We start from the raw sequence: 22,071 nt of genomic DNA, 5'->3' as shown, positions 1-22,071 counted from the left end.
CATGATTAACTGGTCTCATATATTTTATAACAACAATGCCCAAAGGTAATATTACAAACACTAGGAATTTGCATAAAGTCCGGAAGTATCCAAAAGGTGAAGCCAACTGTGTACAAATGTTAGTAGTCTTTTCCAGAAACCAGAGCACCCCCTAGAGTGGGGACAATCTCTAGGGGCTCTACAGCCAGCACAGAAGGCAAATCACAAGTCACCTGGGAGAGCAAAGTTCAAGCCCTCAGCTGGGAGCTCACAGTCCTCTGTAGGATCACCCAGAGGCCTATCATTTCCTCGTTGTGGCAAAGCTCTCCAGTAGGTACAGGGTTTGTCCTGGGCACAGCCCTACCCTGCAAGGCCCCATGGCAATCCTGAACAGGTCCCGTGCTATCGCGGTGGGGACCCCTCCCCGCAGGCCCTGACGGCCCATCGCCTCTTACTTCCCAGGGCTCCCCCATGACTTGCCTGGATTGGCTTTGTGCCCAGATAATGTTTAAATGCCGATGCTATTAAACCCTTTGAAACTCTAATTTTATACACATAATTCATCTTACCAGGCATGTTATTAGGCAATGTTTATAATAGATCGGTTTTTACTATCTTCACTGAGTGTCCTAAAGATACATGTGTTTGCTTTTTAAATTTTGTAAATATTTTATTTACTTTTAATGATTTTTTTCTTCATTTTTTCATTTTATTTAAATCCAAGTTAGTCAACATATAGTATAATATTGGTTTTTCAGGAGTAGAACCCAGTGATTCCTCACTTACATACAACACCCAGTGCTCATCCCAACAAGTGCCCTCCTTAATGCCCATCACCCACTGAGCCCATCCCCCCACCCAACACCCCTCCGGCAACCCTCAATTTGTCCTCTTTATTTAAGAGTCTCTTACGGTTTGCCTCCCTCTCTGTTTTTATCTTATTTTTCCTTCCCTTTCGCCATGTTCATCTGTTTTGTTTCTTAAATTCCACATGTGAGTGAAATCATAGGATATTTGTCTTTCTCTGACTGACTTATTTCACTTAGCACAACACATTCTAGTTCCACCCATGTTGCTGCCAGTGACAAGATTTCGTTCTTTTTGATCGCTGAGTAATATTCCATTGTATTTATATACACCACATCTTCTTTATTCATTCATCAGTCGATGGAAATTTGGGCTCTTTCCGTACTTTGGTTATTGCTGATAGCGCTGCTGTAAGCTTCGGGGTGCGTGTGCCCCTTCGAATCAGCATTTTTGAAGCTACGTGTGTTTATATGGACAAGAAGATGTAGGCCAAAACAACATGAGTATGGGCCTTATTTTCTCTTTATTTACAAATTTGAAATTTTTCCTTTGAAAAATTTCCAGATACATAAAGATTACTCCCTAATTACCTCAGTGGATAACTTAAAGGTCTCAAGCTAAGTATGAATCTTAGGATTATACTTGAAGAACATATAATCACCGTTTTTATTAAAAATTTGTAAGAAAAACACGACACTTAAAAATTGATCCAGGCAGTAAAGGTGGAGTGATTGATTCTAGAGGCTCACATAATTTGCAGTGTTTCACATGTAGCCATTAGTTGTTGCAACTCTCATTAAATACACATGCTTACATTTACAGTTTTTTAAAAAAAATTTTATGTATTTATTTTCTAATGTTTACTTTTTTTCTGGGAGAGAATGAGAGACAGAGTGCAAGCTGGGGAGGGGCAGAGAGAGAGACGGAGACACAGAATCTGAAGCAGGCTCCAGGCTCTGAGGTGGCAGCACAGAGCCCGACGCGGGGCTTGAACCCATGAACCTCAAGATCATGACCTGAGCCAAAGTCGGATGCTTAACTGACTGAGCCCCCTCAGTGACAGGCGCCCCCTCACTGAAATTTCTATTGAACAGTGCTGATTTAGAGCGATTCTCTGAAACATGGCTTACTACAGGTTAAGCACGAACCCCTACATTAACTTGTATATCTGCCCTTATAGCTTTTCCCTCTCTCTGCCCTCTCCTTGTAACAGTTTTGTTGAGATATAATTCACATCCCATACCCATGGCCTATTTAAACTGTACAGTTCAATGGTTTTTAGCACATTCACAGAGATGTGCAGCCATCACCACAAGAAATTTTAGAGCATTTTTATTACCTCAAGAAGAGATGCCATATCCTTTAGTAATCATCCCCTAATCTTCACCATACAGACCCTCCAGCTCTGAGAAATCAGCAATATATTTTCTGTCTTTCCGTGTAGATTTGCCTTTTCTAGACATTTCATATAAATGAAGTCATATGACATGAAGTCCTTTATGATTGGCTTCTCATTTAGTATGCTGTGTTCAAAGTTCATCCACGCTACAGAATGTATCAGTTCTTCACTCCCTTTTTGGGCTGAATAATATCCTATTGTATGCATAGACCACATTTTGCTTATCTACTCATCAGTGGATTGACATTTGGGTTTCCACCTTTTGGCTATTATGAATAATACTGCTATAAGCATTCTTGTATACATTTTGATTTTAGACATCTCAAGTGGTAGCTCATTGTGGTTTTGATTTATATTTTTCTGATTTCAAGCATTTTTCTTTAAAAAAAAAAGGTTTTTTTAAAATGTTTATTCATCTTCTGAGAGAGAGAGATGGAGACAGAGTGTGAGTGGGGGAGGGGCAAAGAGAGAGGGAGACACAGAATGCAGAGCAGACTCCAGGCTCTGAGCTTTCAGCACAGAGCCTGAAGTGGTGCTTGAACCCACGAACAGTGAGATCATGACCTGAGCCAAAGTCCAATGCTTAACCGACTGAGCCACCCAGGCACCCCTGATTTCAAGCATTTTTCATGTGCTTTTTGGCCATTTCTGTATGTTCTTTGGAGAAGAGTCTATTCAGACCTTATTCATCTTTAATTTGAATTATTTGTCTTTTTATTCTTTAGTTGTAAGAGTTTTTTTTAAAAATATATTCTAGATACAAATCCCTTATCAAATATATAATGTGCACATATTTTAATCCATTCTGCAAGTTGTTTTTTAAATTTCTTGATAGTGCCCCTTGAAGTGCAAAAGTTTTTAATATTGATGAGGTCCAATGTATCTATTTTTTTGCTCATGTTTTTTATGAAATATCTAAGAATCTATGTCAAGATCCAACATCATGAAAATTTGGCCCTATATTTTCTTCTAAGAATGTTATAGTTTAAATTCTTACATTCAGGTCTGATTCATTTTGAGTTAATTTTTTGTATATGGTGTGAGGTAGGGCTCCAACTTCATTCTTTAGCATTTGGCAACACAGTTGTTCTGGCACCATTTGTTTAAAAGAATATTCTTCCCCACTGAATGGTCTTGGCACCCTTGTTGAAAATCAATTTACCATAGACATATGGTTTCTTTCTGGGCACTCAATTGTATTCCATTGATCTATAACCTATTCTTATGCCATTATCACACAATCTTGATTAGCATTGCATTATAGTAAATTGAATTCAGGAGGTGTGAGTCCTCTAACTCTGTTTTTCTTTTGCAAGATTGTTTTGGTTATTCTGGGTCTCTTGCATTTCCATACGAATGTTATAATCAACTTGTTAATTTCTACAAAGAAGTTAGCTGGGATTCTAATAAAGATTATGTTGGATGTGCAGATCACTTTGGGGGGAATATTGTCTTTTAAACACTGTTAAGGCTCTCAATATACCAACATGGGATACCTTTCCAAAATTTCATTTAATGATACTTTGTAGCTTTCTGAACATAAATTGTATACTTCTTTAGTTAAATTTATTGCTAGGTATTTTATTCTTTTTTGTAAATGGAATTGTTTACCTTATTTTCAGATTGCTCATTGCACGCATATAGAAATACAATGGGTTTTTATGTGTTGATCTTGCATCCTGCAACCTTGCTGAACTTATTAGTTCTAATAGTTTCTTTTTAAGTAAATTCCCTAGATTTTCTATATACAAGAGTATGTTGAGTGTGAATAGAGATAATTTTATTTCTCTATTTTTTTAAATCTTTTTTCTAATTTGGATGGATACCTTTTATTTTGCTTTATTGCCTAATTTCCTTACTAGAACTTTTAGTACAGTATTGAATAGAAGTGGCAAGAACACTTGGCCTCATTCCTGATCTTAGGGAACCATTAGTATAATGTGAATTGTGGTTTCTCATAGATGTCTTTTATCAGGTTCAGGAAGTTCCTTTCTATAGTTTGTTGAATATATTTTCTTTATTATTATTATTATTATTATTAATGTTTTATTTATTTTTGAGACAGAGAGAGACAGAGCATCAGCAGGGGAGGGGCAGAGAGAGGTTGAGACACAGAATCCGAAGCAGGCTTCAGGCTCTGAGCCGTCAGCACAGAGCCTGAAGCGGGGCTCGAACTCATGAACTGTGACATCATAACCTGAGCTGAAGTCGGAAGCTCAACCAACTGAGCCACCCAGGCGCCCCTAATATGTTTTCTTTTTTAATCAAAAAAGGGTGTTAGATTTTGTCAAGGGCTTTTCCTTCATCTACTGAGATAATTATGTGTATTGTTTTTTTATTCTATTGATACGGTGTATTACATTAATTGACTTTCAGGTGCTAAACTAACCTGCATTCCTGGGATAATACTCACTAGATCATGGTGTGTAACCCTTTTTATATGCTGCTTGATTTGGTTTGCTAGCACTTTGTTGAGGATTTTTGCACCCATATTCGTCAGATATTGGTCTGTAGTTTTCTTGTGATGTCTTTGTCTGGTTTGGGTGTCAGGGTAATACTGGCTCATAGAATGAGTTGTCCTCTTCTCTTACTTGTAAAGAATTGGTATTAAATCTTCCTTAAATGGTAGAATTGATCAATGAATCCACCTGGGCTTGAGCTTTTTTTGTAGGTAGTTTTTTTTATTACTAACTTAATGTCTTTATTTGATATAGGTCTGTTTCAATTTTCTATTTCACCTTGAGTTGTTTTCAGGTGTTTGCATCCTGCTAAGAACTTGTTCATGTCATACAAGTAGTCTAAGGTCATCTAACCCTAAATGCATCTGACCTCATCATATATAAATTATTTATATATCACCAATTTTTCTTTTCTTTTTTTTTTAATTACCAGTTTTTCATAGTATTCCTTATAATCCTTTTTGTTTATGTAAGGTTGGTGGTAAGGTCTCCTCTTTCATTCTGACTCTAGTAACTTGAGCCTTCTTTCTTTCATTCTTGGCCAATTGTTATTGATTTTATCAATCTTTTAAAATAATCAACTTTTGGTTTCATTGCTTTTTTTCCTACTGTTTTTGTATTCTCTATTTCATTAATTTCTGTTCTAATATTTATCTGGTATTTCCTTCCTTCTGCTTGCTTTAGGTTCAGTTTCCTCTCTCCAGGATCTTAGGATGGAAGGTTAGGTTATTGATTAGAGATCTTTTCTTTTTTCATTTAGACATTTTCAGCTATAAATTTTCCTTCAGGCACTCCCATAACGGCATAAGTTTTGGTATGCTGTATCTTCATTTTCATTCATTGCAAAATATTTTTTTAAATTTCCATTATTATTTATACTTTGATCTATTGGTTATTTAGGATTGTATTGTTTTAGTTTCCACCTATTTGTAAGTTTTCCAAATTACTTTCTGTTATTGACTTCTAATTTAATTCCATTGTGGTCATAGAACATACTCACATAATTTAAATCATTAAAAACTTATTAAGGTTTGTTTTATGGTCTAACATATAATCCATCCTGGAGAATATTCCACGTGCATTTGAGGAGAATATACATTTTGTTGTTGTTGAGAGGAGTGTTCTATAGCAGATTCTATTTTTAAAGTTGTTATGTAAAATTTCAAATGCATACAAAAGTAGAGACAGCTTATGGTGAACCCTTCATGTACTCACCACTCAGCTTCAATAATCTCATGGCCAATTTCAGGAGTTTTGACCAGTAATACCTCGGTAGTTCCCGATCACTGTAACAACTTGGATTCTCTGGTCAGTGATGGCTTCCCAGGTGAGAAGGTCAAGAGAGACAAAGATCTTTTGGCATGCTGCCAAAATGTCCCCCGCTCAGGAGTTGAGGAGCAAGCTCTGAGTAGTGGGTAATCTCTGTTGGACCTCCAAAAATGTTAACACAAAGGGAAAACAGAATTAAGCCTTGTCAAAATTTTATGGTACGTATAGTAGACAATCAAATAACAGATCCCCTGAGGGTCTTGGAGGAAAGATTTTTAATGCAGAACTATGTTGTTTACATTAGGTTGTTTGCTAAAGTAATTGCTTGTAAAATACTATCTTGTCTAATATCAGTTAAGATTTTATGGCCATATCTTAGCATGTCTTTGTAGAGTGTCGAGCAGATACTCTGTAATTTTTGTTTGTGTATTACAAATCATGGCAGGTCTCATGGCAGGTCTCAGTTATTGCTTGTAAAGCTGGCAGAATGCTTTCACGTTTGCTCCAAGGTCATACTTCTAACACCCCATTTCTTTCAATCAATACATTACAATATTTATTTTGGTTTATTTTGTAATGTCTTCAGTCTTTTCCGAATGTTTCTACTATTTCTTCTTTCCCTTGACTGTCACTCAAGTGACCGTTTCCTCGTGTGTCTTATAATTTATCATTGTGAGATCGTGTTCCATGGAGCCTATCTGTAATAGTTCCTTGACTCGGGTTTAAGGTGTAATCCTTGAGTGAATATTTACATTTGTTTTTGCAAGCACCTGATGTATTAGCAATCCAGGATGTCTTTAAAGTAAATTATCAGTTTGGTGCTTCCAGGATTCTCAAACAGTATACATTCTGGTCCTACACCTGTGTGAGGGTAAAATGCAAATTCTTAAACATATTTGTCTCCCTTTCACCTAGAGGAAAGGGCAAGAGAGACAGGTTTCCTTAATATCTCAAGAGAGAAAGGATTTTTCCCCTGGATTACCAAATGAGGTGTGGTTTTCAGGGTCCCAGCCTTATAAACAAAGGTCTCTAGGTAGGTAGACTTCTCACCTGTGTGGGTACTAGGCTTTGTCTCCCTTTCCCCTCAACAAAACTCTTTATTTATTATTTTATAAAACTTTTTATTTACTTTAAGAGAGAGAGAGAGAGCATGCACAAGCAAGGGAGGGGCAGAGAGAGAGAATTCCAAGCAAGCTCCGCACCGTCAGTGTGGAGACCAACTCGGGGCTCAAACTCAAGAACTGTGAGGTCATGACCTGAGCTGAAGTCGGACACTTAACTAACTGAGCCACCCAGGGGCCCCCCTTAACGAAACCATTTAAACGGAAACTCCAGGCCTCCAGATGTTCCTTGAGCAGTAACTTTTCCATATCCTTGCTTGTTTCTCTGAATCCATGATTTATATTAATTTTGGTCTTTGAGGATTTTCTTTTACTTTTACTAAGCTGGCTAGGCACTTAATAGTTTGTTGTTTTTTTTTAATATTTGTAAATATTTGTTGTTTTAGGGGCACCTGGGTGGCTTAGTCATGAATCATCTCACTTTGGCTCAGGTCATTATCTCAGGGTTCGTGATTTCCAGTCCCACATCGGGTGAGCCTGAGCCCCACTTCAGGTAAAAACATGAGCCCCGCTTTGGGTAAACCCCACTTCTCTCTCTCTCTCTCTCTCTCTCCTGCTGCCCTTCCTGGGATTCTTTCTCTCTCTCTCTGCCCCTCGCTCACTTGTGCCCTCTCTCTCTCTCAAAAAAAATTGTTTTAAAAATAGACAATTGTAGGTGTCTTATGCTAAAAGGATTAATAGGGTTTGCATTCTGCCATATTGCTGAGCATGGTTTCTTTAAACTTAGAGCTTTATTTCAGCTAGAACTTATTTCAAATTTTTTTTATTATTTATTTTGAGAGGTGGGAAGGGAGGGAATGAGCGGAGGAGGGGCAAGCAGACTCCACACTTGCAGCACAGAACCTGATGCTGGGCTCGAACTCACAAACCATGAGATCATGACCTGAGCCAAAACCAAGAGCTAGACGCTTAACTGACTGAGCCACCCAGGTGCCTCTAGTTTGAGATAGGGCTATATTTCACTTTTGTAGACTCAAATGGCATAAAAGGAAAGGTGCAATGGGAAACTGGCACTGAGTGAGTGTGTGTTAGGAACTTTGATGAGTTCACCTTTACGGACAAAGGATACACAAAAGCAAATGTCAAGTAATAAACAGATTGCCTTCATAACTTTGGTTACCGTCTGCTACCCACACTAGTCCTGATTCCTTTTGATACAAAAGGTTGAAATGACCTTTATTCCTTTTTGTAGTGCTTCGTTCATTGCATTTCCTCTGTTCTCATACACTAGCTTTTTCCTGATGAGCTTTCCTGTTGAGAAAAACTTCTACTTGTTCTTCCTGACTCCTCTAGGAAGGTGGGACCTAAATAAAGATGGGTGATTAGGATCATGGATAGATTCAAACACTTTGGACTGAGTTTGGGTTCACATAAAGGCAATCTGAGGGTGCTAAGAGAGTAAGTATTGAATTTTCAAGCCCATCTAAATACAGAAACTTAGAACCCAGGATGAATCCCATTGCAATTAACTTTGGAGAACCATCCTAATTCTTTGATATATCAAATACATATAAATAAGCCATTGACCAGAACTTAAAGGTGGTTTTGCTTCAGAGTGATTTAAATTACAATGCACAACCTTTTTAGAAATGAGAGAACACTAAGTGGAGACTATGTTCTGTTTAAAGGTTAAAATATCCAATTCGGGATTCCTTCCTACACTTTGGAATAGAAAAAGTTTAGTCTCTCTCCTTTTTGAGAACACTGTATTTTATTGCAAACTAGATATTGTAATTAAGTTATATCTATATGATAGAAGTCTAACAGTCTATTTTTACTTTTTTTTTCCTGCAGTGAAGCCTATATATCCCTTTTCTTATTTTCTGCTTCTCTACTCAGAAGGTTCCCCTGTTTACTTATCTCTACCTCGCTGGGCTTCATGAAGCATTTGCCATTGTGTTTCCATAGTGCTAACTTACAGACATTCCAATAACTACACACTTCCGATATTTGTTACAGTCACTATTACAACAATTCTTCAGGTCCTGCTTTTGCACTTGGCTGGGCACTGCAGAACCATAGCAACCTCAGAGATGTTGTCGAATAAGAAGACAGCTTCTGCCCCCCCTACCCCTGACCAGCTTTACTGAGTTATTGATGACATAGAACATATGTAAATTTAAGTTGTACAGTGTGGTGACTTGATACAAGTATGTACTGTGAAATGATTTCCACAGTAAGGTTGGTTAACACAGCCTGGATGTACCTTTTTAAGGCTGTCTTTGAGACCTAGCCTAGCTGCTTCTCCTATGTGATCTTTTTTTTAATTTTTTTTAAATATTTTGTATTTATTATTGAGAGACAGAGAGAGACAGAGCATGAGCATGGGAGGCGCAGAGAGAGGTTGAGACACAGAATCTGAAGCAGGCTCCAGGCTCTGAGCTGTCAGCACGGAGCCCGACGCGGGGCTCGAACTCACGAAGTGTGAGATCATGACCTGGGCCGAAGTTGGACACCCAACCGACTAAGCCACAGAGGCGCCCCTCCTATATAATCTTTTTTACTTAAATTGTGCAGAACTACCACGAGGGTTCTAAATGGAAGTAGCTGCTCCCATCTCAAGAATTGACCCAGTGGGCTGTTTGGTAATCATCTATATCTTCTCGGGTGTTCCAAAAATTTGGCAAAGACCTGGCTTGTCTGTCAATACCCTGTCTTCCAATAACCCACTCGAATTCGAGAGCTGGACTTCTCACCTGTATTTGGGAAAGAGACTGAGAATAGCATCATGTTGGGACATTTTAATGGCTGTCTTAGATGTCTACAAGACCGACAAGCTGTGACTGGTAGTATTCCTGTGTCAGGTATTATAGTTCAATCTGATGTCTAGCAGGAATCACAGGTCTTAAAACCAGTCAGTCTTGGGCACAGATCCTAACTCCTCCACCAGCTGTGTGGTTTGCAATTTAAAAATTGTTCCCTCATCAACAATTGGGATTGCAATTGGGATCCCCATTGGAAAATGGGGATAACACTAACCAACTCATAGTATTGTTCTGAGGATTAAAAAATAATGTGTGTGAATGATGCCCCCCCCCCCCAAATATCCAGGTTCTAACCCCTGGAACCTGTGAATATTACCTTATATGGCAAAAGAGACTTGGCAGATGTGATTATTAGAGGTCCATTGAGAGGATGTGACCCACCAGCTGGACCCAGACAATTGGAGGCTCTTCATCCCCTTCCATGTGCTTGGAATGTACATTCTGCCACCATTTCCACAATGGTGTTTTCAAGAATGCAGCCTTGAGAGAGCAATGTGTTTTTGAGACCACCTAGATAGTATATGTGATCAAACCCAGTTAAGGCCTCTGTTTAAACTTTTTTTTTTTTTTTTTTTTCATTCTCACATTCAATTTTATTGTCTGGACAATGACAAACATGCACATTTTAAATATTCAGTGCTCTGTTTAAACTTTTAAGTTTCTGGTGGGTGAGCATGGAGATCCACTGGTCTTGCAGCTGCCTGATAGGAATCTTGTGTGAATTTCCCTTCTTTATTACACCTGTCATCTACCAATCTGGAACGGTCTGCCTCTTTCTTTGGTCTCTTCTTAAGCTCCACGTACGGGGACCGATTTGTAAACCAACAGTAATTAAGTCGAAGATCTTAAGATGGGGAGATTATCCAAGGGGCACTTGGGTGCCTCATCAGGTTAAGCGTCCAACTCTTGGTTTCGGCTCAGGTCGTGATCTTGCAGTTTTCTGAGTTCGAGTGCCTTGTCGAGCTCTGCGCAAGCAGCACAGAGCCGGCTTGGGATTTTCTCTCCCTCTCTCTCTGCCCCTCCCCCACTCACACTGTCTCTGTCTCTCTCAAAATAAATAAATAAACTTAAAAAAATAAAAAGATGGGGAGATTATCCTGGATTATTTTGGTGGGCCCTAAATTCAATCATAAGTATCCTTATAAGAGGGAGGCAGAGGGAGAGTTGACTACAGAGGAAGAAGGCAAGGTGGCTACTGAAGCAAGATGCTTTGAAGATGGAGGCAGGAGCCCCAGGCCAGGGATGCAGCTGTAGAGGGTAAAAAAGGCAAGGAGCCTTTGGGAGAGTGTGGCTCTGCCCACAAGCACCTTGATTTTAGCTTAGTGCAAATGATTCAGACTTCCAACTTCTAGAACTGTGAGAGAACAAAGGTGGGCTGTTTTAAGCCACTAAGTTTGTGGTAATATGTTACAGCATCCATAGGAAGCATACACAGTATGTAAGGGCCGGAACATAGTAAATGTTCAATAACTATTGTTGCCTCACCTCCCCATCACATACATATGCTAGCCACCATTAGTTGAATACTCACTGTATCAAGGTGACAGCACCTGCAGCTTCAGAGTCACCTGAGGAGCTAGGGGAACAAGCATAGGCTCCCAGAGGTTCTGATTCCATAGGTTTGGGGAGGAGCCTGGGAATCTGCATGTTTCCCTCTGCCCCCACCCCCCGCCAAAATTCTGATATAAATGTTCTGCACACAGTGTAAGAAACACTGCCTACAGCTAAAAATAATCTGCAGTCACCGCCAAGGTGACCTCAAGGGGGTGAAGGTAAGCAGGAGGAGGCTCTCTTCAAAGGCAGTTCAAGAACAAGCTACAGAAATCAGTGTCCACACCTGTAGGGGTGGCCTCCAGCATTCCAGACCTGCCCTTCTAGAGGACCTGTACAGGACACCTGGGAACGAGATACACTATCAAAATGCCCTTTCCTGGAATCTATAAAAATGGTCACAGGAAAGGTCTTGGCAATCCTCCTAGGAACAGAAGGAATCTGCATTTCTCACCATCATAAACAGTTCAAATTTACAGGAACGGTCCTAGGAGTCAAGAAGAAGGTGCCCAGAGGACCAAAAAACAACGATGCCCTGTTTCCAATTTTATCAATACTTGAGATGTAGCCAGCTGTGTACTAAGCCTGTGCTGGCCGCTTTATGAATTTCAAATAATTACATAATTCCATTTCATCCTCTTGACAGCATGCGGGGCGGGTAATTTTCATTTTATACGTAGGAAAACTGAAGCTCAGAGAGGTTCAGTAAATTGCCTGAGGCCACACAGTTGATAAGTACTGAGGCAGGCCTCCACATTCTTTCTCTGAGTCGACTGTCTGTGGAAGAATTCTGGATTGCCACAGGGTACAATCTGACCCACACAGCAGCATCTCTCTGCCACTGGCCACTGCTGTCCCCAGGGTGTGCCCTCTGATAAAGTAGTATGGACCTAGGGGTCCAGCCTGCTTAGTCCACAGCATTCTCCAGTTTCCTCCATTGATTTTCTTCTCCCATGGTGGGCAGGCATGGAAGCTTGTGTCCAGGATAAGGGCTACTGCCAGGGTGGGGAAGCTATGAGGACAAACTGATGAGCTGTGGCTCAAACACGACCCAGAGATGAGAGTCACGTCACATGGAGAACCATGATGGAGGAGTAAGGGACACCGGAATCACCTGGATTGTTCTTGTCAATTTTTTCTTAATCTTTTGTGTTATATAGTTTTTGTTTTTGTTTTTAAATAACAGGATGACCATCTGTTCTAGTTTGCTAGGGCCACCATAACAAAATACCAGCCTGGGGGCTTAAACAACAGTTTATTTTCTTATGTTCTGGAGGCTGGAAGTCCAAGATCAAGGTGTTGGCAGGGTTGATTTCCCCTGAGGCCTCTCTCCTTGACTTGCAGGTGGCCATCTTCTTCCTGTGTCCTCACATGGTCTTCCCTCTGAGAGTGTCTGTGTCCCACTGTCCTCTTCTTATAAAGACATTAGTCATATTGGATTAGAGCCCACCCCAATGACCTCATTTAACTTTAATTACCTCTTAAAAGATCTTATTTCCAAATACACATCCTGAGGCACTAGGGGTTAGAACTTCAACATATGAATTTGGGAAGGACACAATTCAGCTCATACCTGCCTATTCAAGCTTTCTCCCACTCCTCCTCAAAGGAGAAAATAGTGGTTAAAGCACAGATCATCAGAGCTTGGCTTCATTAAGTCCTCCCCTATCATTTTCTCCTGCATGACGATAACCCGCTAGCTTCTCTTATGTGTACCTTAATTTTCCCTTTTCCTGCATGACTAAAACAATGAGAAGACGCCACTTGGGTTGAATGTACCATCATTCCAACAACACACTCAGCTGTAATAGAAACCTAAACATCATCTTCGTCTTATATTTCCATGGCACCTTACAGTTTACAGCTTTATTTCATAAACAGTACTCGATGCTTAGCATAACTTGGTTCTGTAGGAGTTGCTAGCCTGATTTTGCAGGTAAGACAAGAGTAAAAGTGACCATCCCACCCCTATGTGACTAGCAGCGTGTGTTAATATGATCTGTTGAGGCCTCCCTCTAACCCGAAACACACATGGGGAGAAAATGTTGTTTTACTACAGAGTCAATTTTCCTACCAATGGCCAGGATGGGTAATAACAGTTTTTTTCTTTTTCTTTTCTTTTCTATTCCTTTCTTTTCTTTTCTCTTTTTCTTTTTCTCTTTCTCTTTCTCTCTAAGAATGAATTCTCTTTGGTTCTTTAGAAAACAAGGGCAAATAACTATCTTTGGTGATGGTGGTAGAGGATGCCCCAAGGAGATTATTCCTTTGAAATCAGTAGTGTGTCAGAACTTCCCTCACCTTGCTTCCCCAACTTTATCTTCTAGCCTTTTGGAACTGATGACTGACATGGTTACCCCTTTTTTGATTGTTCCTTTATTTCATTAATATTTGCCCAGTGTCCTCTATGCACCTGGCACTGTGAGGAGCTCTGAGAGGGGAGGAAGCACTGAGATAAATAGGATATAGACCTGTCATTCTAAAAAAGCATATGGTCTAGTGAGAAACTAATATGACTGGGAATATTACAAAGGAGAGAAAGGAGGGAATGAGTAAAGGAATGTCAAGTGTGAGCCACATAGATATGTGGCCATATTCAGTTTTCAGATTTAAAATTGAAATCTGAGGATGAGGCCCATTTAAAAAATATGTTTCATGTTTCCTTGGTAGCGATGACAAAAAGTCTCTCCTCAGTCAGACTCTAGTCAGGTCATCTGGGCCTTCTTGATCAGGCCTCATCCTTGGTCTGTAAAAACTGCAGACTCTGCACAAATGATTTTATCCAACCCCCTTCCTCCCCTCACCCCCACTCTGAATCCTTGAATACACACTAACTTGATTTCTTTTTTTTTTCAAAGGATACATGTACCCCTGTATTTATTGTAGTATTATTTACAATAGCCAAAGTATGGAAACAGCCCCAGTGTCAATGTAATGGAATATATGGTCCATCAATGATAGTAATATTCACATATATTTTTTATATATGGATGATATTTTTTGTGGCTGAATAATATTCCATTATTGTATATATTTTATATACACACTAACTTGATTTCTAACAGTTCAAGACCACATCCTTGGATGACCCTTACCCACCTTAAAACACAAAAGCTCAAGGTGACCAAAAGAATTTACTGTTTGGGTGCCTGGGTGGCTCAGTCTGTTGAGCCTCCAACTTCAGCTCAGGTCACGATCTCACAGTTTATGAGTTCGAGTCCCACATCAGGCTCTGTGCTGATAGCTCAGAGCCTGGAGCCTGCTTCCGATTCTGTGCCTCCTTCTCTCTCTCTGCCCCTCCCCTGTTCATGCTCTGTCTCTCTCCCTCTCCCCAAAATAAATAAATGTTAAAAAAATTTTTTTTAAAGAATTTACTGTTTGTTCTAGCCAACACCTGATGATAGGCCCCCGTCAGCCTCTATGGAGGATTTGCTAAAAGGGGCTTATAATTGTGAATCCTTCCTCTGTCCCTCTGGATGGATATGTATCTCCTACAACTCAGGAATGAATTTCTCACAGACCTGAAATCCATTCCTTTGAAATACAATCCTCAGGAAGTATAGGGCCCCTGTCTCCCAGTCTGTGAGAGGATAGAACCTTAAATTCGATTAACTGTCCCCTAACAGACACAGCTGGCCTAATAGCATTTACACTGACCAAGCTTTTGTAATTTTTCACTTCCATGCCTCTGTACAAGTCCCCTTCCTATTCTCCCATTCTCCCTTGGAAATGCCCAGTCACCTCTGAACAAACTGAACTTGAGTTCAGTTCACTCTGGACCCTTCCCTACTGCAATAATGTATTACTGATGACAATCTGTCCTGACCACTTTAGCTCGTGTCTGGCTTTTTCCATCTTTGACACTGATAATGACAGAATATCCTCTCAAATCTTCGGGTAAGAAATTGAAAGTTGTAGAAAATAGACTTCCATTGCTCCTTAGAAACAAAACCCTGAGGGAGGGACACACACACACACACACACACACACACACACACACACACACTGAAACCAAGGAGAAAAAGTGAAAGTAAATCAAGGTACCGGAGACTTTTCACCAGGGAGACACTGATTAAAAATGCAGCAGAAATCCGGCAGAGGATGCAACTACCACATCTTTCCTGGTGCCTAGTTACATATACCTCCATGCTCCTTGGGGACGAGCAGACGGAGGAAGTGGAGAGCAGAGGCCAGATGAAGAGACATGTCCTGGGCCATTAGCTGGTATGTGTAGACAAACTGGCTTTTCATTCTTTTCCTGTTCCCCAGCCATCCTATCTCAAAAAATAAAAACTAAACTAGACTTAAGTGATGGAGAAGGAAGTTTTGGCAGTAGAAAGAGCACTGATAAGAAAGTTATAAGAAGGAGCACCTGGGTGGGTTAGTTGATTGAGCATCTGAGTCTTGCTTTCAACTCAGGTCATGAGCTCAGGTTGATTAGATTGAGTCCACGTCGGGCTCTGTGCTGACAACATGTAGCCTGCTTGGGATTCTCTCATCCTCTCTCTCTGCCCCTTCCGCACTTGTGCTCTGTCTCTCCCTCTAAACAAACAAACAAACAAACACACACACAAAAAAATAAAGCCCCAAGGAAATGGGTTTCCTTCCCGGTCTGCCACTCACCAGTTGTTTGATTTTAGGCATGTTGTTTTGCATCTCTGAGCCTCGGTTTCCTCATCTGTAAAATGAGAGGGTTGGATTAGATTATTCTATTTCATTTACATGTATTTATCAAATATTTATTGTGTACCCATCACTGTGCTCAACTCCGGGGCTACAAAGATCAGTGGAACCCAGTCCTTGCCTTTATACAGGTGAAGGAGTGAACACTAGAGTGTCCCGGAAGCCACGGACGAGGGCATGGGGCCTGCGCAGGGAAGGAAGTGAGTTAAAGAAGGCTGGAAGGGACTCAGAGTCTACCTGAGCAGGGCAGGTTGAGTGTAAAAGAAGGCTAGGAAAAGGAAACTGTGGTCAGAAGGTGGAATTTCAGGATTTGAAAATGTCAGATGTACAGAAATTCTGGCTGGTATAAGTTTACACTGTGTGGACTTGAAATTTTGAATGCATGATTTGGCAACTCATATTTGAACTCCTACCAGTAACCCCTTACAATAAAACAATTAAACAATTAAAAAAAAACCCAATAAAACAATGAAGTTCACAGCAGGAGTCACTAGTGCCCAGTCTTTCCGTAGTCTTTGATGATCTTTTGGAATCTAAACTTTCTCAGGAGGGTCTTCAATTATACTTCTCTGTCAGGGCTGTATTAAAATCGAGTTGCCAATCCAAGCCACTCCAGACTAGATACAGTGCTAAGCCACAGCTCCAAGTCTGCTATGGTGTTTAGCTGCCAGAACTTGCATTAATGACCATTATATTACAGTATGTCTTTTTTTATTTTGATTCTTTCAATCTCAATTTTGAAAAATGTCCGCATATAGAAAAGTTGGAAGATTGGTACCTGAGATATCCTTAAATCCTTCCCCCAAATTAACCAATTATCAATAATTTGCCACATTTTCATCCTTGTGTGTGTGTGTATTCTCTATGTATGTGTATATGTGTGTGTTCTCTCTATGTGTGCATGCATATATATGCACACATATACAATCCATATATATTTTTCTGAAACATTTGGAAGCTGCAGACATCGGGATACTTCATCTTTAAACATTTCAGCATGTATCTTGAGAAAGAAGACAATTTCCTCCTACACAATCACATTATTATTATCCCATCTGTAAAAAATCAACATTAACTCAATAATGTCAACTAACATACAATCCATGTTCACACTTTGCCCCAAAGTCTTCTGTAGTTTTTTGGGGGTTTTTGGGGGGGTCAGGGATTTAATCAAGTTTCTTGCCTTGCACGTGGTTATTACATCCCTTTCTTTACCTCCCATGAATCTGGAATGGGCCTCTTGCCTTTTGCTTTTGTTTTGGTGTTCCACGGCACTGAATTTTTAGGGGAGCCCAAGCCAACTGCCTTGTAGAATATCCCATTCTGTGGATGTGTCTGGTGGTTTCTCAGGCTTAGATTCAAGGTAAGCACATCTGGCCAGGGCATATCCCAGGAGATGTTGTGTGCCTATTACTGTCTCACAGCAGGAGGCTCAGAATGACTGGATGTTGCATTGTTGATCACTTGGTTATCGTGACGATCACCAGATCTCTCCATTATAAAGATATGCTTTTCCTTTGGTAATTACTTTGTGATCTGTGGGGTGACACTTGTGGATCTGTCCTCTTTGGGTGGTCATCTCTGAGAAAAAACGATGGGGTAAGAAGAGCAGAATAGGTTGGGAAAGGAAAGGACAGTGGAGGAAAGCCAAAGGAAGCACAGTAAGGGAAGACATGGGGAGGGAAAGTGGAACAGTTGTCATAGTCTATTGAACAAATTAAAGGACTGAAAACAAAACTACATGTCACATTTAAAATTATACGTAAAGCCTCCTGTAAATAATGTGGGGAAAAAAATGGGAAGCGACGTAGCTGTGACTAAAAGAGTCGAGGGCAGACTGAAGTTGCTTCCCTGCTTTATTGGACACTGACCCCAACTTAGGTTCAGTGACGATAAAATAAACTCCAATAGTGATCACTTAATTAGCATTGTTGACATTGCCACCTAGTAAATTCTCCCACTTCTTAATTATGCCTTTATTTTAGATGTGACTCTTTATTTTAATTATATCCAATTAGATGTAATTGCATATTCTTAGTTCATTTCATTATGGCTATGAGCAGAGAAGCACTTTGCCAAAAAGAGTGTGTTGACTTTCTGAATATTCTCTTTATTCCTCTTCGCAGCTGCCAGAGTGTGCAGGGGTGGTTGAGTTCATACATAGGTTTCCCACTATCAACTGCATCTCTGTGGCATGCATTCATTTGACATTGCTCCTGTTGAGACATGGGGTCTACACCCTCTCCCATTGAAACTGGGTGGGGTTTTGTGCTGTTTAAAATCAAGACAGTGCTGTGGAAGTGACATTATGTGACATCAGAGTCTAGGTCATAAAAGTTGATGCAGCTTCTGCTTTACCCTTGGGAATATTCACTCTGGACTCCAGAGTGCTTTGTATGTAGCCCAACTGCCCTGTGGCCAACTTACCAGGAGAAATACCAAATTGACTCCCAAGGAAACCATGGGAGAGCCCTGGAGACTACAGAGAAGGGTGCTGGGTAGTGCCCAGATGCTTCAGCCTCTCCCCCTCCTACTACTCCAGCTCTAGCTACCAACTGCTGGATGTTGTTTTAAGCAACCATGCTTGGGCTGATTTATTTTATGTGCAATAGCAACAGTCCCTCATCCGTCCAGTTTGTCACCTTCTTCTAAGATGCCGGGTTGCTGTTCTGGTTGGTTCCAAAAACCAAAGTGGCTCAGTGAACAGACATAAGGAATGTGGCTATTAGAATGTATCTGAATATAGGCCCATTGATCATATCATTGCCCTCAGAGCTCTCCTTTTGTTGTGGTTGTGTCATGAAACTTTAGCCCTCTTTTGCTGACATAGCAGTGGCTGTCTTCTCCTAACACCCATAGCTCAGGATCTCAACAGACAAAAGCAGTGCAAAGTAAGTCTAATTACATTAGTGTGATGGCACTGAACTTTAGACTCGTAAGTGTTGTCTTTGGGTTTCTGCCTTTCTGCTTGGTTTTGCCATTTAAAGGACATCACCATCCCTTGGGCTCAGTTCTCCCTCTCTGAGCCAGGAACAATTCCACTCCTACTTCACCAGGTCATTGAGAGAGGCATATGTGATAACATATTTGAAAATATAACGTGAATTGTAACATAGTGACCAAACAAACCTAAGAAATTATCATCATCACTGACAAGTTATTCATCTGCTTTTAATTTCCTCATCTGCAAGGTGGGAAAAATATAATACCACCTTCCTCCTACTCTCATCAGAACACTGCTATAAACATCTGCAATGATATCTAAGATCAGTCAGATTTGGGAGGAGAGCCAGGGTGAAATATGTTCAGTAAAATACAGGGTATCTATTCAACAAATATACATTGAATGGCTTCTATGTATAGACACTAAGCTGGTTGCTGGACATACTATAATCAAGAAATGGTCCTTGCCCTCAAGGAGCTTATTGTCTAGTGGAATGTTATGGACACCTCAGGAATCTATTTCAATACAGTTTATTTATTTACTTTTAGGCTTATTTATTTATTTGAGAGAGAGAGTAGGGGGGAAGGGGCAGAGAGAGAGGGAGAGAGAGAATTCCAAGCACGCTCCACACTATCAGTACAGAGCCCGATACCGGGCTTGAAACCATAGCCGTGAGATCATGACCTCAATCAAAACCAAGAGCTTGGACACTTAACCCACTGAACCACCCAGGTGCCCATATTTAGTTATTTTTTTTAATGTTTATTTATTTTGAGAGAGAGAGAGAGAGCAGGGGAGGGGCAGAGAGAGAGAGGGAGAGAGAGAATCCCAAGCAGGCTCCACGCTATCAGCACAGAGCCTGAGGTGGCGTTTGATCTCACAAACAATGAGATAACAACCTGAACTAAAATCAAGAGTCGACGCTCAACCCACTGAACCACCCAGGCGTCCGCCAATACAGTTTATTAAGAGGTGAAATCAGGGAAAGTAACCAAGGTGGGCTCAGGTCTCATGGGTGGCAATGGGGCATGGTGATGAAGAGCACAGAGTCTGAACCCAACTGCCTGGGTCTGACTCCTCCTTCCACCACTTATTTCTATCTGTCCTGGGAAAACTTATTAAGATCTCTGTGCCTCAGTTTCCTCATTGGTAAAAGGAGAATACAAACTAATTTCAGAAAATTGTGCAACGACTACATGAGCCAATATATGCAAAGCATTTAGCACAATGTCTGGAACACAGTGTGAACTATTGTTAGCATTACATAGGGCTGTGGAGCCTACATAAAGTGGAGCCCATAGCTTTGGGGGCTTTGGCGGGTGTGGAATCAGGAGAGGCTTCCTAGAGGCAGTGACAGCTGAGAGGAGATCTGAAGGATGACAGGAATTAGCAGGCCAAGGTACAAGGTATTGGGGGTGAGGTGAATGTATACCAGGCAGAAAGAACACCCAGATTCTTTAAATCAGTGCTTTCTCAAACTTTGATGTTCATAAAAATCATCTAGGCATCTTCTTTAAGTGCAGATTCTGATTCAGTAGCTCTGGAGTGAAACATTCCTTTTTTTTTTTTTTTTTTTTTTCTTTCTTTCTTTTTTTTGAGAGAGAGACAGAGAGAGTGTGAGTTGGGGAGGAGCAGAGAGAGAGGGAGACAGAGAATCCCAAGTAGGCCCCGTGCTGTCAGCACAGAACCTGATGTGGGGCTCAAACTCATGAAACCATGGGATCATGACCTGAGCTGAAATCAAGAATCGGACGCTTAACCGACTGACCACCCAGGTGCCCCTGGAGTGAAATATTTCTAATAAAGTTCCCAGGGAATGCTGATGATGCTGGTCCCTGTCCTTCACTTCCCCACCAGAGCAAGGTTTGAACTGGGTGCAAAATCTCAAGAGGAAACTGTCAGCTATTTAAGGATAGCTGGTGTGCAAACTGCTGGGAATGGGGTTTGGGAACTGTCGTGCCAGGTAGAGAGAATAGGAATGATGAGATCTGTGATGCTGATCACTGCCTAAGGGGCTAGATCACAAAAGGACCTACAAGAAAAGAAAAAAGAAATTTAGAACATAAAGAGGGCTTTAGCTACCAAATGGAAAAATAGTCTTGAGGGAAACCCTGTTGGAAGAAATGAGACCAACTAAGAGGCTTTCTCCTTAAGTACTGTGAGAGATGGTGGTGGCATCAGCCTTGGTGATGGAGAGAGGTGGGGGATTTCAAGAGTTATTAGATCACAATTTGGTGATTGATTTGCTTACGGGATGAAGGGAGGAAGAACACTAGGAAGATAGGCACGAGGTGATCAAGTTTGACTCAGCTGCCTGCTACAGTCAAGCACATGGAGAAAAACTGCTCATCAATGGCACATACAGGCAGTGTCTTCTCTATCTCAAGTGCTCCTGCTACTTTTGGCAACTGTAGATCGGCTTTCTTCAAACTACTTTCAAACGCTCCATTTCTACTAACTACTCAAGGCCTGGTAGAGAAACACAGAGCCGGGAAAGTAAACCTGTACTTCAAAATTTCCGTACTTACTCTCTTAGTTTCTGTTCATTAGTTGTGTAGGGTGTGTTGGCCTTCCCACATTAGCTGTTACTTTTTGAGGGCAAGTGCTGATGACCCAGTAGGCACCTAATACATGCTAGGTGACTATTTGATAGAATACAAGATGATTACACATTAATGCCATTTATTATCTCACAAAATAATAATAAAAGTAATAACACCTGTAAGGTGTTGAGTATTTTACATGCATTATAAATGCCATCATCTTCTTTTGTTTATCAGCATCATCTGAGACCCTTACAACCAGGCTGTTTGTTTTGACTACAGCCTCCTTGAATTTAATGTAATAGAATGGAAGCCTGTCCTATTACTGTTGAGCTCGACTGCCACCTACTGTTCAGGTACTTACTAAGTTCACAAATGGCGCTCCGTCTCCGCTCTATTCTTTGCTATTGAATATTTGTTTTCTGCAGATCTCAGGGGCTTTCTATGCTTTGAGTTTCAACCCAGAGTAGGTGAAATTTTTTAAGTTTCCAGTGTTCCATTATAGCAATCTAACATGATACTGACAATTTTCTCTTGTGGGCAAAGAGTTTATG

The 22,071-nt window shown here is 40.6% G+C and overlaps 1 long non-coding RNA gene across 3 annotated transcripts in view; it reads right to left on the bottom strand.

Annotated features, from left to right (window-relative positions):
* Nucleotides 1-22,071, bottom strand: part of LOC132692943 (uncharacterized) — a 35,859-nt gene that overhangs the window by 12,331 nt on the left and 1,457 nt on the right. For 2 of the 3 annotated variants that reach the window (XR_013555085.2, XR_013555084.2), the window contains exon 2: nt 15,971-16,025. This is a non-coding gene — a long non-coding RNA (uncharacterized LOC132692943). Of the gene's footprint in view, nt 1-15,970; nt 16,026-21,502; nt 21,585-22,071 lie in introns of those variants that run through there. The other variant, XR_013555086.2, reaches the window with a different exon arrangement.

The sequence above is a fragment of the Panthera onca genome, chromosome B1, assembly GCF_046562875.1.
Source record: "Panthera onca isolate mPanOnc1 chromosome B1, mPanOnc1 haplotype 2, whole genome shotgun sequence".
Lineage (NCBI taxonomy): Eukaryota > Metazoa > Chordata > Mammalia > Carnivora > Felidae > Panthera > Panthera onca.
This window is presented reverse-complemented; position numbering and strand designations above follow the sequence as displayed.